At 33.9% G+C, this 16,343-nt stretch overlaps 1 protein-coding gene across 3 annotated transcripts in view; it reads left to right on the forward strand.

The window, feature by feature from the left end:
- Nucleotides 1-16,343, forward strand: part of LOC135832556 (uncharacterized) — a 109,374-nt gene that overhangs the window by 31,832 nt on the left and 61,199 nt on the right. The window lies entirely within an intron of this gene.

The following is a 16,343-nucleotide window of genomic DNA, read 5'->3' on the forward strand; positions in this document are numbered from 1 at the left end:
ACCCTTAAAATATGAAACATGTGATCAAATTTGACAAATTTTCCACAAAACTTTATTTATCAGAGTAGATTATAATCTCATTTAATCGAGTTCACACAAGAAATGATCGATAAAAGCCGAACACGATCGAATTTAACTAGATTTTTACAAAAATGATTGATCAAAGCCGAACATATTTGAATTGAACCGACGTTCCGCGAAAATCGTCGATCAAAGCCGAATAAAAACGATTTCAACTGAATTTCTGTAAAAATGAATCATCAATCAAAGTCAAATATAATTTGAATCTAACTGAATTTCCACGGAAATAATCGAATCAAAGCCGAATACAGTCGAATTCAGTCAAATTTTCACGAAAATGATCAATCAAAGCCGAATATGGTCGAATTTAACCGCGACTTTTCGAGAAAATGGTCGATCAAAGCGGCCTAAAAATAAGGAATCGGATTTAGGGTTGGGGACAATACGAATCACTTTTTCAGGGAAAGACAGACAGTAGACATATAGGTCAGTGACCTTGTGAGTTCAGGTCCATGGGTCAATGACTTTAAGAAGCATTCCAAAAATAAAGACGGTTTTAAGAGTCCAGACAGACAATTCAGTGATCCTGGGGAGCTAGACAGACAGACGACCATGAGAAGCTAGTCATGTAGGTCAGTGACCTTCAGAGGCCAGTCAGCCTGGTTAATGTTTTAAGAAACCAGACAGTCAAACAGTCGACCATGGGGAGTTCAACAGATACATGTCAGTAACCTTGAGAGTCCACATACATGAGTCAATGACCTTGAGAGGCTAGCCATGAATACAGGCGACCTTGAGAGGCCAGACTGATGGGTCAATATCCTTTAGGAGGCAGGCAAGCAAGTAGACGACTTTGTGTTTGGTTGAGAGAGCGTGCAACACAATTGAAGAATTCACGCAATGTTGGGGGCTGTTGTCGACCACATATCCCATCTACTAGGCGTGTCCAGAAAGTCAGGTACACAGAATTCTAAACAATTTTATGAAAAAGTACACCTTGAAATATAGACTTTTTACTTTTCTTGACATAATCACTTCCCCACAGGGTTGAAAACCGTTTGGAACCACCACAACCGCTTTTTTAGGTCAGGTGAAACGGGAACCAGAACCATCAGAACTGTTTCAAAATTTTGAAAAGAGAAGTACCAAAAGAACAACCATATAAAATGATTTTGAAACAATTCAAAACCATTTAGAACCGATTGAGTTTTTTAAGGAAAGAACAACCAAAACAAGAACCAGAATAAGTTTCAAATAAGAAGAACCATCAGAACCCTTTTCAGGAATTGGTTCTTTTTGGTCCCCTCATCATTGAAACTTCGTTTTTCTTACCAAAGTGAAATAAGAATTCGTGTTTTTCATGCAAAATAAGCGAAGTAAAGGGGAATTTTTTCAAATTTTCAATTTTTTCATTTTTGCCATTTTTTGGACCTGGAACCATTTGGAACCATTTTTTAATTGGTGGAACAACCAGCAAAACATCAGAGGAGGAGTAAAAGGTACCACCAGAACCATTTGAGTTTGAGAAGAACTGAGAACCATTTTGGAAGAACAATGTGAAAAGTACCTTTTGGAACCAGAACAAAACCATTACAAAGCCATGTCTAAGAACCTTTTGGGAACCAAAACTGGGAACCACTAATATTCTAAGGTTCTAAGAACCACCACCATCACTCACAACAAATTCAATTTGAAACGGTTTTCAACCCTGCTTCCCCACCTTGGCCCATTTTTCCCGCCATATGTATTTTCAATTTCAAAATTCTCTCTTTAAAAACCCTTACACACTCATTCTTGAAAAATATTTTGCAGGGGTTATAAAACTGTTGAAAAACCAAAAACCAAGAAAAAGCCAAATAAAAATCAGTTTTGTGCAAAATTCAAAAACCAAAAATTAAAAATATTTAATCAAAACCAATTAACCAAAAACCAAGCATAAAAAATTTAAAATTTAAATCATCAAAATAAGTGTAATGTTTTGACTTTTATGCATTAATTAATTAGTAGAAATGAATACAATAATTAATAATACTAATACTACTTAGAATTAGACGGCATAATGCGATAACTGACAGAAAAAAAAACGAAAACTGAAACCAAAAACCCAAAACCCAAAAAAATGAAAAAACCAAATAAAAGCACCTACTAAAAAACTATAAACCAAAAACCAATTATCAAAAGGTGAAAACTGAACTGAAACCAGTAGTAGTAGTAGGTAGGTATATTTGAAACCAAACGCCAAAAATCAATTTATTTCAGTTTTCAACCCCTGAATTTTTGACTCAAACTTGAAAAGATTTGTAGTCATTGTCATTGGACTTTTTGCTACCAAAATATTGTTTTAGAAGTCTGAAGAGATGAAAATCAAAGGTTTCCACACCCAAGCTAGATGGAAAGGGGTCCATGAGTATCCATTCCACTTTGTCTAACCAAACCTTTGTTTTTTTTGCCATGTGAAAACTCGCGTTATCACAAAAAAGACAAACTGATCGAAGTTGGAGGCATCCACAATGATAGGTATTTACCAAACCAAATAGTGTCCCTCGGCTTCTTCACCATCTCAAAGGTATTAATATTGTCCCTCCACATAGGAGAAATTTATCTGAAACGACACCCTAAATGTCTCAAAACACTCTGGCCATCCACCTTGCGGCATATCATCCACACACATCTTACTAATATCAAATTTTGGGCACCAAATGGACCTTTGTCTTCTAGAAACCACACTCGAACCATATATCCCTCTAATCTTGTGATTAATCTCCAAAAGTGTCTTCTGTTTTGGGTGGAAAAAACATATCATAGAAAGCACCTCTCAAGGCGTGTACATATAAACAGAGACTGTCATGTTTAAAAGAGCCATAAAACTATACTACTGCATGAATCCAAACACGGTTTGCGGCAAATGCTTCCAGAACCATCCCTCTAAAACATATCCAAAAATCAGGTTCCTAGGTACAACCCTTCTCACTAAAAAAAATTGTGTACCTTACTTTCCGGACAGCCTTTGTACATATGTATAATTTACCTTGTGGGTAAATTACAAATATTTTGACTTGATTTGATATCTTCAATTTCCACAGTGAGGGATGACTTGATTTTTTCCTCAAATACATGTTACATACAACCGTATCTTTCAGTCCAACTACTTCCCACATGAAAATTTTTGAAATCTATTTGTTAAATTACTCTGGGACAATTAGATGGCTGAGCGAGCTGTTATAAAATTTTCTCTGTGTACCTGGTACATGTTTCATTTTGTCCTCCATTAATGACGAATGAAAAATTTAATTTGTGGGAAGTTTTACGGGTAGGCCTATTGGAATAATATTGGATATTATAATCCTATGAAAAACAAAAAGGAGCTGTGAAACTTATTTTCCAACAATTCTTTTATCAAAGTTCTTTTCACCAGATGTAACGTAAATTGCCTATTTACGCCCATAAAGGAGTCAAAAACATTGGGCACAAAATTACACATTTTCCAGTGTAAATTTTGAAAGCGGTTATGGTATAAAAAAATTGTTATTTCTTTGAAATAAGGAAACGTTGTTTGTTTATTCGACGATTTTACTTTATTTTTATTGCCGAAAATAAAAAGCACAATAACGTTATTTGAACGTTATTATGGTGTGAGTGGGAAAAACTGACAATGGATTTGAAATTTAGTGAGCCAAAATTAGCTATAATGCTCGCCAGAGTGTTAGGTATTTTTTTTTTTTTTTTTTTTTTTGAAATGAACACCACACTTGAATTTAGCAATCTTAAAGATGATTTCCACGTTGTTTTCGTTTTCCTTGTTGCTTCTGTTGTGCCCGGGTTGGTCTTGTTATCTTCGTTATCCTATTGTTCTCGGTGTTCCTGTTGTACTCGTTATCCGCGTTGCTCATGTTGTCCTCGTTTTTCTATTGTTCTCATTGTCTTCATGGCCCGCGTTGTTCCTGTTATCCTCGTTGCTCCTATTGTTCTTATTATTCTCTTTGTTTCTGTTGTTCTCGTTGTTCCTATTGTCACCGTTGGAAAATTCCTTGCTATTTTACTTTTTAAAAAGACGACTTTTGGAGTTGAGTGAAACTTAAAATTTATTTAGAACCATCTACATAGCTATTATAAAAAAAATACACATAAATTACATAAGTACTTCTTATGTACCTATGAATTACAATTCGCCTTTTAATGAATTCGAAGGTCGTTTACGTCGACGTATACGTACACGTAAAATACACCGTATAAATTATTAAGACATTATTAAAAGGTTTCTCGTGGTTAGAAAGTATGATCTATCTATAGTCAAAATATTCCAAGTTTCTCCACACCTTTCAAATACACGTTTATACGGTGCGGTTTTAATAAAGCCGAAACTTTATACGACATTATTTCGCTGCCTAAATAAGTTTTATACTTACCTAAGATGTGGTGGGACTTGAGTTACACTGAAGTCTCCTTGTTTTTCCACATTTTTTTTTCACCGTCCGGTCCCATCTTCCACAGTCTGCTTATCTGTAAAATGTTGCACGAAAACGTAGGCGTAAAATGAAAAGGTAATTTTTTTCGTACGTTATTTTTAAAAAGGCAGTGGTTTAAAATGCGACATACTGTGTTGGTATAGTGAAGCACCACCCATAACTTCGAGCATGAAAAAATGGCAGTTGCTAGTTCTGAGATTTTTTTCATCATTTTAAAAAGGAACTTAGCTGGTGCAACGAGGCTATGCAAGATTATTTTCTGCAAATAATAATACAGTCGAAACGCAGTGGTTTTTTCCCCCTCAGTCTGCGAGTTTACCTACTATTTTATGTGTTTTACGGTTAATATTTGAATTGCAATCGAAAGTATTTTCAATTTGAGATGAAATTTTCACCGTACCTACATATTTCCCTCGGGTTTTCCAGTTTCAATATATAAAATAGTGAAATGTTACAGCTACGAGATTTCCATATTATATTTAACGATTTAACGAAACCTTTCTCCTTCTGTCTGCGTTTGCTAGATGATTTCACGCGGTTAAATAAATTGTCGGGTATTTTATAGTTTAATCTTACCTTACAGGAAGGTAAAGGATTAATCAAAAAGGTAAATTTTTATCGAATTGTCAAAGTACCTCGTGTATAAAGTATATAAAAAATATTGGCTTTTTGTTTATGTTTACTCGTCTCGACTCCTCGTGTTCGGTTATTTACCGAATGCTCAAGTGGCACGATTAAATATCAAAAATATTTACCTTTCGTGGGTTTCATTGAACGTGTGTAAGGGTTTTAGGGTTGGGTGAACACCGAACGGGCAGGTTCGAACTTCAAAGGAAATTTGAATCCTTTAAAACAAGTTAGTCGGCAATTGGCGTAGGTTAACTTGTGCCGTTTTGTGATTAGAGGAATTATAATGGCGAAAGATCAATTTACAACGCTTATGTAACCATATATATATTTTTTTGAGAACTTGATGGAATCAGTTCATGGTTTGGGTTAGAAATAAGTTTACAATATGAAATGAGATGCAAATAATTGCAATAGTGAATGGACATACGAGTAGGTAGGTAATCCCCAGAAAATCGGATTTTTCCAAGCACCTCTTGTTAGCTTTTAAAACAAACACTCGCCGAATAAAAGTCGAAAAAACCGTATAAAATCCTTCCCAGCTCAAAACGAGGTTAGGTACTTGCATCATTATCAACAAGTCGTCTTACGTACCTACTCTACAAAGGCGAAAAAACACCCACCAAAAACCACTTTGTATTAGAACTTGACACAATTCCGCGCACAAAGTGTCAACATTTAGTATCCTCTCGAGATAAACGACCTTTTGGAGTTTACTCGAATGTCGGATCAGTAACGTCAACGAGTACCCAGTACCTACCTAGGAGCAAAATTTTCAGCTGTACGGTCCATTCCATAGATAAATCCAAATTCAAAGAGAATAATGTATCATTTGCTGGATACTAGGCACTATAATTGCCATACACTGATGTATTTTACTGCACGTTGTCGGTATACCTACCTAACTATACGTATAAAAGCCACGATAAACATAAGGCCAAGATACGAGTAAATCCCATCAGTTTGTACTTAACCACGGTTCAGCTATATTTACCTACCTTCGATAAAGAAGACGACGACGCACACTTGAGCAAAAGTAAACTCGCCAAGTTAAGCTTTGAAAAGTTAAACGGAATTTTTTCACCACGTTGAGAATTTTTCAGGTAAACTAACGCCTTGGGAGTTGAGAGTTGAAACTCAAAGAAGAGTCAAGTACACGTACGAGAGATTTAATGCATTAAATCGGTTTCAATATATGTAGTACGTATACAAAGTGAATTTCAAAAAAGGAGAGGTTTCAAATTCAACATGGTGCAAAATTCGATGCTGAGTACAGGAAACGTTATCTGAACTGGAGAATTTTTCGATGTGACGCCGTCTTCTTTTAATTATCTGGGTAGTAATTGATTCCAATTAGTGAGAAGTAATTGGATACGAACAAATGTGGTATTCGGGGATTCATACAGGGTGTTCTATTCAAGGTTTCGAATATTCTGCCTGTACTAAAATGGCGAATTTTTGCACTAAAAGTAAAATATGAGAGATAAAATGGAAATTTTGTCGAATATGTGCTTATTTCATACGACTTATATAAATTTTGATTTTTTCAAAACTTTTGGTTTTTATTAATTTTTGAAAAGAGACGAATTTCACTTAAGTGAAGCGAAGGCAACAGCTTTCGAAAATTCGTATTTCGAGAAATAGAAAATGAATAAATTTTTTTATGAGAAGATTATTTTTTGACTTCAAAATTTTAGAATTTTTATAAGAATGCCAACTTGTTTTTTTTTTCAATTTCAATTGTGAAAAAAAAATAAAACAAAAGCTTTCAAAGATTCTTATTTCAAGGAGTAAGAAACGATATTTTTCATGTGAGAAGATTATTTTTTCTGCCTCAAAATTTTAGAATTTGAATTATGATTTTTTAAAAACGGAAATTTCGAAATTTGAAAAAGCAAGCGAACAGGTCCGAGCGAAGCTAGTTTAAAAGCTTTCGAAAGTTCTTATATCGAGAAGCAAAATAAAATGATGTTTTTTATGGAAAGAGTTTATGTACTTGTAAGGTATTCAACTTGAATGATTGTCTTTTAAAAATTAAAATTTTGAATACGAAAGAAAAGCATTCACAGAAAGTTTGGAAAATTTATACAATTCACGAATGAGAATCAAATTTTTCCACGCTTGACATTTTTTTGAAGCTCCAAACTGACTAGACCAATTTTTTCAGGTATCTACAGAGAAAATCGACACAATCAGCTTTACTTCAGCAAAATTTTCAACCAACTGAATCTTCCTAAATTTTTAAATTACCAAATTTGGATTTTTAAACTCATGCCTACTTCAACATTATTTGACGAATTTTTTTGAATTCAGACAATTTTTAAAACTTCTTTCAAAACGTTTTTGGACACTTTTTCAAAATGTTGTCAAAATTATAAATTTTTTTTTTTTTCAATAATAAGTACTTACTTAACTTACCATAATTTTTCATTCAAATAATTCTATTTAAATTTTTCGAAAAATTCGTATCACTCAAGTTGTCGTGCTGGACTGTCGTTGGAAATTGTCGTTAGAATGCCTTATTTTGTCGTTCGAATCACTTTTTCTGTCGTGCCAATATATCGCACCTCGGGAGTAATAAGGTCACATCTCAAAAAAGTGAAATTTTACGGGAGAGTGATTTTCTTTTTTTTTGAAAACTTGATTTATTATTTTCATCAACTTATAATTAATTGTGAGGAATGAATAGCACCTCATTTTAAAGATCTGGTATCCTACCTTCATTTAGCATAAGAACACTTTGAAAAATAAAATCTTAAAGAGGAAATATTTCAATGTTTGGAAAACATTTTGAGTTATAACCTTTCATTAAAGTTGATGTGGAGGCGAAAGAAAGCGTCCAAAAAAAAATTCATGTTAACAAAGTTGTGGAGAATTAAATTTCCAATCGACGTAATGTCGTTAGTTTTTTTCTACAGTGCTTAGTTTTTGAGTTTTTCTCAAAAAACTAAAATTTCATAATATGTGCAAATTCATTTTTCTGAAAAGTGATCAATTTAAAAAAAATTTTCCATTTGGTACAAACCAATAAAAAATGCACTCCTTGTGACTATTTCTAACTGACAAACATTCAAAACAATCAAAACTATTTGTTAACACTTTGTATGTACAAAATTTGCTCAAAAAAGGTGGCGTTTTTTGAGATATACCCTTATAACTCCAAACAACTTGCAATGTTGTTGAGATTTTGAGTTAGGCCATTTGCGTTTTTTACAAGATCTAGATAATGTACCCAACTCAAAGTGTAATTTTTGGTTGAGGGGGGGTCATACAAACCCCAAAAATGCAAAAACATCAAAATCAATTTTTTTTGAGATGTGACCTTATTACTCCCGAGGTGCGATATATTCCCCTTTTGTAACAGATTGCATTTCTTTTTGTTCCTTCAAATAAAAAATTATTTTCACTGATTTTATGACAAAAATCAACGAGAAAACGATATTGATAACGAAGTATAAAAGTGTATAAATTTACACAAGTTTACAAATCGAGTGGATAAATGACCTTTTGAGATCAGAAAAAAATAAACAATTAAACATACTTAAGAAGGAGGAGAGGAGGAATCAAAAACATTTTGCTCGTGTTTTTTAAAATGAAAATGAAATAGAAAACAACTAGGAAATTTTAAAATATTATATTTTATTGCACATTATATCATAATAGGTCTAACAGTGAATTATTTTATTTTTTACTTCTATTAATATACTTCTATACTATAGGTACCTAGACCTACGTATTTTGTTAAAGCATTGATGATTTCAGGTTCTGCATCGAATCATATACTAGGTACTTTTCAGATATAAAAGTTTGAATCCAAACAATTAATCTATTTACTACACGTAGAATGAAATTGAATTATCACATTACTTAAATACACGATCCTCCAATATTCGTCGCATAACTGGGACACACGCATTTATTGCCCACCTTTATTTTTCCAACTGGACAAGTAACAATTGACTTGGAGGATCTCTTAGCATTTGTTGGATTTAACAACAAAATCAAACATACTACACTTACACTTGTAGGAATTAAAAAATTCAAATAAAGTTTCATGATGAACAGATTGAATGACTTGAACTTTGAATGTTAGTTTAACAAAAAATGAATGAGAAACCTTGGGAAATCATAATTTATACCTCGACTAGTGTTGCACAGCTACTTGCATAAATGATAAATGATTGGTCTATTAATACTTATTAGGTCAATTTTTATTTCTATTAATTATTTGACATCATTTTATGCGGGGAATTCATATCGAAAGCGTTGATGCTGATGATAATAGGTACATGGTTGGTAATTAGGATTACCTACAAAATATAATTTATGAGTTATATTCTGCACCAGAATTGTTTTGTTGAGATTTCAAAGGAAAGACACACCATCAGAGCTTCCAAGAAATTATTCTTACAACGTAAATTATCAGATTTTAACTTCTAGTAAAATTGTTATTTCTCTTCATAGAATTTTTTTGGGACCATTACATTCGGAAAATTGGTATCCGAGGAAAAAATTCTGAATTTTTATTTTCGGGAAATCGGTATTCGGAAAAATGAACACTCAGGAAAGTGTCCAGTTACCCATGTTTTGACTAATTCTAAAGCTGATTAGCTAGAACATAAACATGCACGTTGCTCAATGGCACTTTTCTAACTTCGAGCTTATTTATTCGTACGTGGGCTGTGCTTGAGAATATTCTCATTTAGATTGTATTTTATGGCGGGAAATTTCAACGCATACGTTATATAGACGACGATAAATTACGTCAACTACGATATTTGTTGGTACAAATATTAACGAGTTATCACGTTTCAAGTTCGTTTGGCGTGTTATAAAGTAAAAATTGTATTAAATTTCATTAATTATCAACGGACGACGAGAGGTTGATGTTGTTGTGGTTCTTTTTTTTTAGCCGAATAAAATATTCATTTAGAGCAAAGATGGCGATAAGGGTTCTTTTTTTTTGTTACAAAACCGCAGTGTATCGTTAGTTCGTTACTTTAAAATAATTAAAATACGGCTGGTAGGTATCGATCGTTGAAATGGCGTTAAACTTTTCGACTAAGTATTTAAAATTACAAACTTTATCGAGCACGCAGATCTGACCATAATCTGGAGAAATTATACACGATTTAATGGTAACCCCGCCAGTGAGACTGTTTATACATACGATAAGACTAGGTATACGAGTGATTTCTCAGACCTTGATCAATTTTTCGAACACCCTGTACGGTAATTTGATAAATTACTCGGATACTATTGAAAATTCAGGTACTTACTCGTTGTTATACGAGTATAGTAGCTCCTCGTGTTAAAAATTGTTACGTCATTGGCGATTATTAAATTTGGCTGGAATATCCGTAAATTGGTGTCACGCTACGCCGGACGGACGACGTCGTCGTCGTCGTCGTCGTCGTGTTCTCGTGTTTTCTTTGTATACGAAAAAATTAACTTAACGTTTCCTTTTGAGAATTAGCCCCACAGCACGAACCACGAACTACCCTTCGTGCGAGTTGTACGAATAAAAATATAACGTGATGGTTTTTTTTTCGCTGTGCTCTTGGAAAATGTGTTTTGAAAATTTTGTTATTTTTTGCCCAACGATGGAAATTTAATTGTTGATTTATTAATTAATGCGTATACGAGTGCTAAAAATACACAACGTTTGTATTGTTTTGTTTCGAAGTAACCTCGTCGTGAAAAATTAATCGCGGTTTTGTGGAAGCCAAATAACTGTACTGGCTACAAATTGTCGTTTTTGAGCGATTGGAGCCACGAAATGTTTTAATGAATTGTAATCGAATATTTTCATGTTTGGTAAAATCATCTCATTCTCAAGTGTATACTGAGTGTTCTGGTTAAGGTGGAAAATATTTTGGCTGTACATGAGACAGCTCAAACTGAACTACTGTGAAAAAGATTGTCGATCCTCAGAATAAAAGGAGTAATTTCATCATTTCATGAGCTTCGAGTATTTTTCCAGTGATTTTTCTATTTTAAAGGGATTTTTTCCATGGTTTAAAAATTCTGTTTCAATTTTTAGTTTTTTTAATGTTTGTTTTTTTTTGCAATTTAAACAAAAATTTTGCTCATGAAATCATGTTGGCTTTTTTTGCTGAAAAAATTGAATATGATTCTTGCATTTTGGAAAAATCTAGGTATCTAGAACTACATGTACATTTATATTGAAAATATTTTCAGAAATCTTTTTCGAATCAATCAATTCGCCATACTCGGTAAGAATCGTCACATCATCATTACATCATGTCACTTTATAATTTTGAAATTTAAGAGCTGGGTAAAGGTTTTTCTTGAAAAGGAATTATTTTCACTAATAAAATTCTGACATAGAAATTGATTTTTTCTTTTTTTTCGTTTTTTTAAATGGGTGGTGGGGGGAGGGCTATCGGTATCCCTTTTTTGCAGAAATGATAAAAATAAAAAATTAGAAATTATTTTCTCACCCGAGTTCACAACTGGGGGGGGGGGAGTGGAAAATTCCAACTTTGCAAAGTTGTAATAGTGAGAATGAGAATGACTGCAAGAAGGAGAGATTATTATATTGACTGTGTATGAGAAGAATTCTAATAATTTTGTTATAAGTAGGCGAATTCTGAGAAATATTCGTTAGAGAGGAAATATTTCTCAGGTGCCTGCATAGCTCAAGATGGAGAGACTTAGTCAATCGACTTCACTATTCACTTTATACAATCCTTGGTTACCTTTTTAATCAGAACAAAATGATAACTTAAGGAGCAATTATGTACAATAAGTTTAATCGAAAATATATACAATAATTGAGCAAAGTGTACCAAATAACTATACATTAAAATACATAATTATTCTGTATTGCCATGACGATACAATGGCGACAGCATAACTGGCCAAGATTATGCGGCAGATGTAATACGCACGCGAGCTAGGCTCGGAAGATTGTTATGGGGATTAATTAAAACAACATATAAGCGAAGTAAAACAGCTTCTTAAAATAAGTAGATCAATCAATGAGTGATTAACATATCGTCACCCACAGATAAATACAATTACGCTTACGATAAAATATACGTAATTGGAGTATTTGAGGGTGCACGTAACCCTATAAATAGGATTCACGATTACCTGAGATGATCTGAGTACATTTCTAATTTACCTGTTCACGTTGCCTGCCTCTCCCTGGCGACCCCAATAATAGTCACTTCGGCAAATATGAATAGAAGACCCATTTTTGTAGAGACAGAGGCTCAAATTTCCGGATAAATCTGGCCAATGTCTAAAAAAGTACCATGATCTTACGCAGGAAATTAACGAAGTTGCGTTATAAAAAGAAATCGATTAATTTACCACCTATAGATGGGTACACTAAAAAATGTAGGGACCAGAGTACCATAAGGATACCCTGGTCAGCAATATTTAGCTGGTTTGGGTTTGAGCTTAAGAGGAACTACCGCGGATTGATCACTCAAAAAGACTGATTTTTTTAACGAATACGAAGCTGGAGCTGGACCCCAGCTTCGACAGAATCGTCGCACAATAGCCTTGAGCGCGCCCCTACAGTAAGATTCGCGTAATCTTGCCTAAGGTCGGCAAGATCATAAAACTACGTTGAGGAGAAATTACGTTATGAACACCTACAGGCGGTCAGGGCAGTCCTGCTCATCACAAAGTAAGGTATTCACCCTAGTAAGACGTATGCAGGAGGTAATTTTGAATTTCAGACTTGCTCTTGCAGAACCATTTTCAAAATTAATCTTTCAACTCAATGAATAAAGACAGACGTTGATGTTCAAGTTTTTCATCGGAGAAAAGGAGTGAGATTTGGAAATGAAAAATGCATTAAAAAGATCAATAAAGCATTCTTTTGGGGCACCTTGTTCAATAATTTTGGAAAAGTTTAGAAATTGCTCTTATCAAACAAGGATTTCTCTAGCAAGGAAACTTTGAAATGGCACCCTTGTGGCACAAAATTCAAAAAAATCGGTTTTATAGTACAGTTTTAATCTTTTTGTAATTTTTTTCAAACAAAATCAACCATTGCGAATAATTACCTACTTCATTTCAGTATCCTTTTTAAAAAATTAACAATTGTAGGCACTTCTGAAGTCTCCAATGAATTTTCAATTTTTTCTAAAAGTTCCAAATTGCGCTCGAAATTGAAGGTATTTGTCTGGAAACAGTCTGCAGCTGAATTCGTAATTTTTTCCAATCAATATTAGAAGTTTTATTCGGTAGAAATCAAAAACCTTGGAAATCATCTCGAATTTTTCATTCAGATGAAAGTAATAGGAGTCGAATCGAACTAAAATGGTTTGAAACACTTGTCTTATCTATCAAAACAAAGTATTCGACGACGTTCATTTGCACGAGAGTGAATTCAGCCTCACTTTTCACCTTGTTTAGTCGTTATTTTTTCTTACTTTTTTCCAATGTTCCATTATTCGAAAGAAATTTCATATTAGACCCATTTCGTACGAACCTCTTTCCTCCTTGTTTAAATCCCAAGCGCCGAAAAACTGCAGAAACAAAACCTCTTCTTCCCATATTTTCTAATAACCACACATTTCCACTTTCCAGTGTTACCATCGAGTAAAACGGAATGAAAAAACACAGTGCTGTAAAAAAATGATCGCATAATCGTAAAAACCCTGTTACTCGAGCAATACTGCAAAGAAGGAAAAACAAAGTGGTAAGGTTGCACGAGATAAAAAGCCACTTCAGCGTGCAACAATGCTACATTGTCTACGATACGAGCACTAAACCGCTCCATAAAACAGTTTTTTTCTCTGTTTACTCGGTTTGTCTGCGAAAATTCGCATCATTACACGTAAAATTTTATTTCACGGTATAGTAAAAATTTACGCAGTTGGAACGAGTGTTTTTATATGCAATTTTCCACTCGATATGGTCGTGTAGAAGATATACGAAGAGGTTTTCGACAGCATAGAGCATCGATACGTCGACGTGGAATTTTTCTCCATATAACACATGCTAACCGTATAACTGTCATATCGTTGCCGAGTTCTATTTTCACCAGTCTTTTACTCACCCCTTTGAATTTAGCGACGACGAAATATGACTATGTATGACGAATAAAAGGGGTAGGGGTGGGGAGAAACGAAATAAAGAGTTTATTTTAAACGATATAATCCACCATCGTGCCGACGATGAGTAGAGCGAACGTGTACATGCGAAACGTATTTGTATTTTTCCATTAAAATGCTAAAATATCTAGATGGATTTTTAAATAAACCATCGTGTAGACTATTAGGTGCTAGCGACATTGACATAATTTCATTCGTTGGTAAACAAAACCGCTCGGCCGGGCTCGGGCGGCTTATTCAAATACTGATTTTATTTTCGAAACCGTGTTTAATTAAAATTTCACCCTGACTACGTGGCGTCGATTTTTAAACAATCGAATTGGACCGAAGCGACGCGACATCCATATCGGATTGATACAAAAAAATGAGAAATTTGTTCACCCCTGACATCGTAAAGTTGACAAAGTGCGAATTTGTTAACACACTCGTGTACATTTTATAGGTACCTATGTGCTTGCTTTTGCTGTTGGTGTTTTCGAAAATAAAATTCATCATTTGTCAACTTGACCTTTTAGCTTTGGCACGTTGAGGCCGAAGTCGAAAACCAGCTTCGAGTTTTCTCCTCGCAGGGTGCAAGCTGCCGTGAAATTATCGTTCGGTATGTGATTCGAAAATTTAATACGACCAGGCTTTTATTCTAAACTTTAGCCGGTGCCGAGAAAACGTGGATAATTTTAACCCAGTTTTGTCTTCGCCGAAGTCGTCTTGATCCGTCGAGAATTATCTTTTTCAAAAGCGTCGCTTTATAGTTTTGACTCGAATTTTTAGAGTTTTTTTTTTTCAACTCTTATCTTTCCTATTCGTTTGTATGCCCTCGAGAGCAAGGTGCTCAAAAGTGCCAGTACCAATACTAAGTTTTCATCTGTTTGATGCTCGAGCTTGAAATAATGTTTTTTTCTTGGCGTTGTCTAAAAGATCGACTTTTCAGAATTGAGTAAAATTTTACTCGTACATAAAGTTGAAATGACATCCTACCATATGGTAGGTTCAAACTGACCTTTTCCCATCGTCTCCTGCTGTTCATGCGTTAATAAGCAGGCTAAAGTTTTTACAGCAAGTTGAGGCGTGTTCGAAAATGATGTGAAAAATAGACAACTTGGAGAAAGAACTTTACTCGAGGATCGAGTTATACGTATATTCTTTGAAGTAAATTTCTGCGCTTTGATCAACAGGTGGGGTAAAATAAACTTCTAATAAGGGAAAGGTTCTTTTAGAAAAGATTAAAATTTTCTGCTCGTGTTGTTTCATTTGTTGCTCTTGCTGCTGAAAATAGAATGAATACGAAAATACTTTTTGAAAGGAGACTGTCATTTGCTGAAGGATTTAAATTCAAAAATATCCAGTTTTTGGTGATCGTTTTTTGCGAATTGCCTCCTCTAGTCAATGAATTGAGTTGGTACCTCAGGTATTTATTAATTTTTCCAATTTTGAGATATATCAATCCCTCTCTTCCTCCCAACTAACCGCGAAACAGCGGATTCTCTTAGTTTTCAAAAATTTTAATGCTCATATAAAACGTCTCAAATGAGGCTTGTGAGGCCAAAATTATTCATTGAGATTTGTTTTTTGTGTATTTTTTGCGTTAAAGAAATTGATATGAATCAACTTCACCACCTGTCACAATCATAGCATCCTAAATATACGGGTGAAGTTTGTGAATTGATTATTTAAATTCGTAACCCCCCCCTCCTCTTTCATCATTTCGTGGGTGGTAGAGCTCAAAAAATTATTTTCAGGTGCTCCAATCCATTTTCAGGTCTGTAGAAAAAGTCCTAAAATAGGTAATTGAGAACAATTCAAAATTCCTCTGGATGCCTCAAATCAGCTAGAAATGGTGAATTTTAATTTTGAGAAGTTGATCTTGAGTTGAGATTGAAAATATAACCATTCAAATAATCACATTTTAATTTTTTTTAATTCTTTCAAAAATCGGAAAATCAATTGTGTACTTACTTCAGGCAACTGAAATTTTCACTACCATACGGATTTTTTTATTTTGAAGTACAAAACTTTCAATTTTTGGATTTTTGTCAGATTAAGTATCTATTGAAAATTTGAGATGTCCAAATTAATTTTTCGACTTTTGGCCAATTTTTAAAAACACCATTAAAAAAAATTATTTATTTATTCA

The sequence above is a fragment of the Planococcus citri genome, chromosome 1, assembly GCF_950023065.1.
Source record: "Planococcus citri chromosome 1, ihPlaCitr1.1, whole genome shotgun sequence".
NCBI lineage: Eukaryota > Metazoa > Arthropoda > Insecta > Hemiptera > Pseudococcidae > Planococcus > Planococcus citri.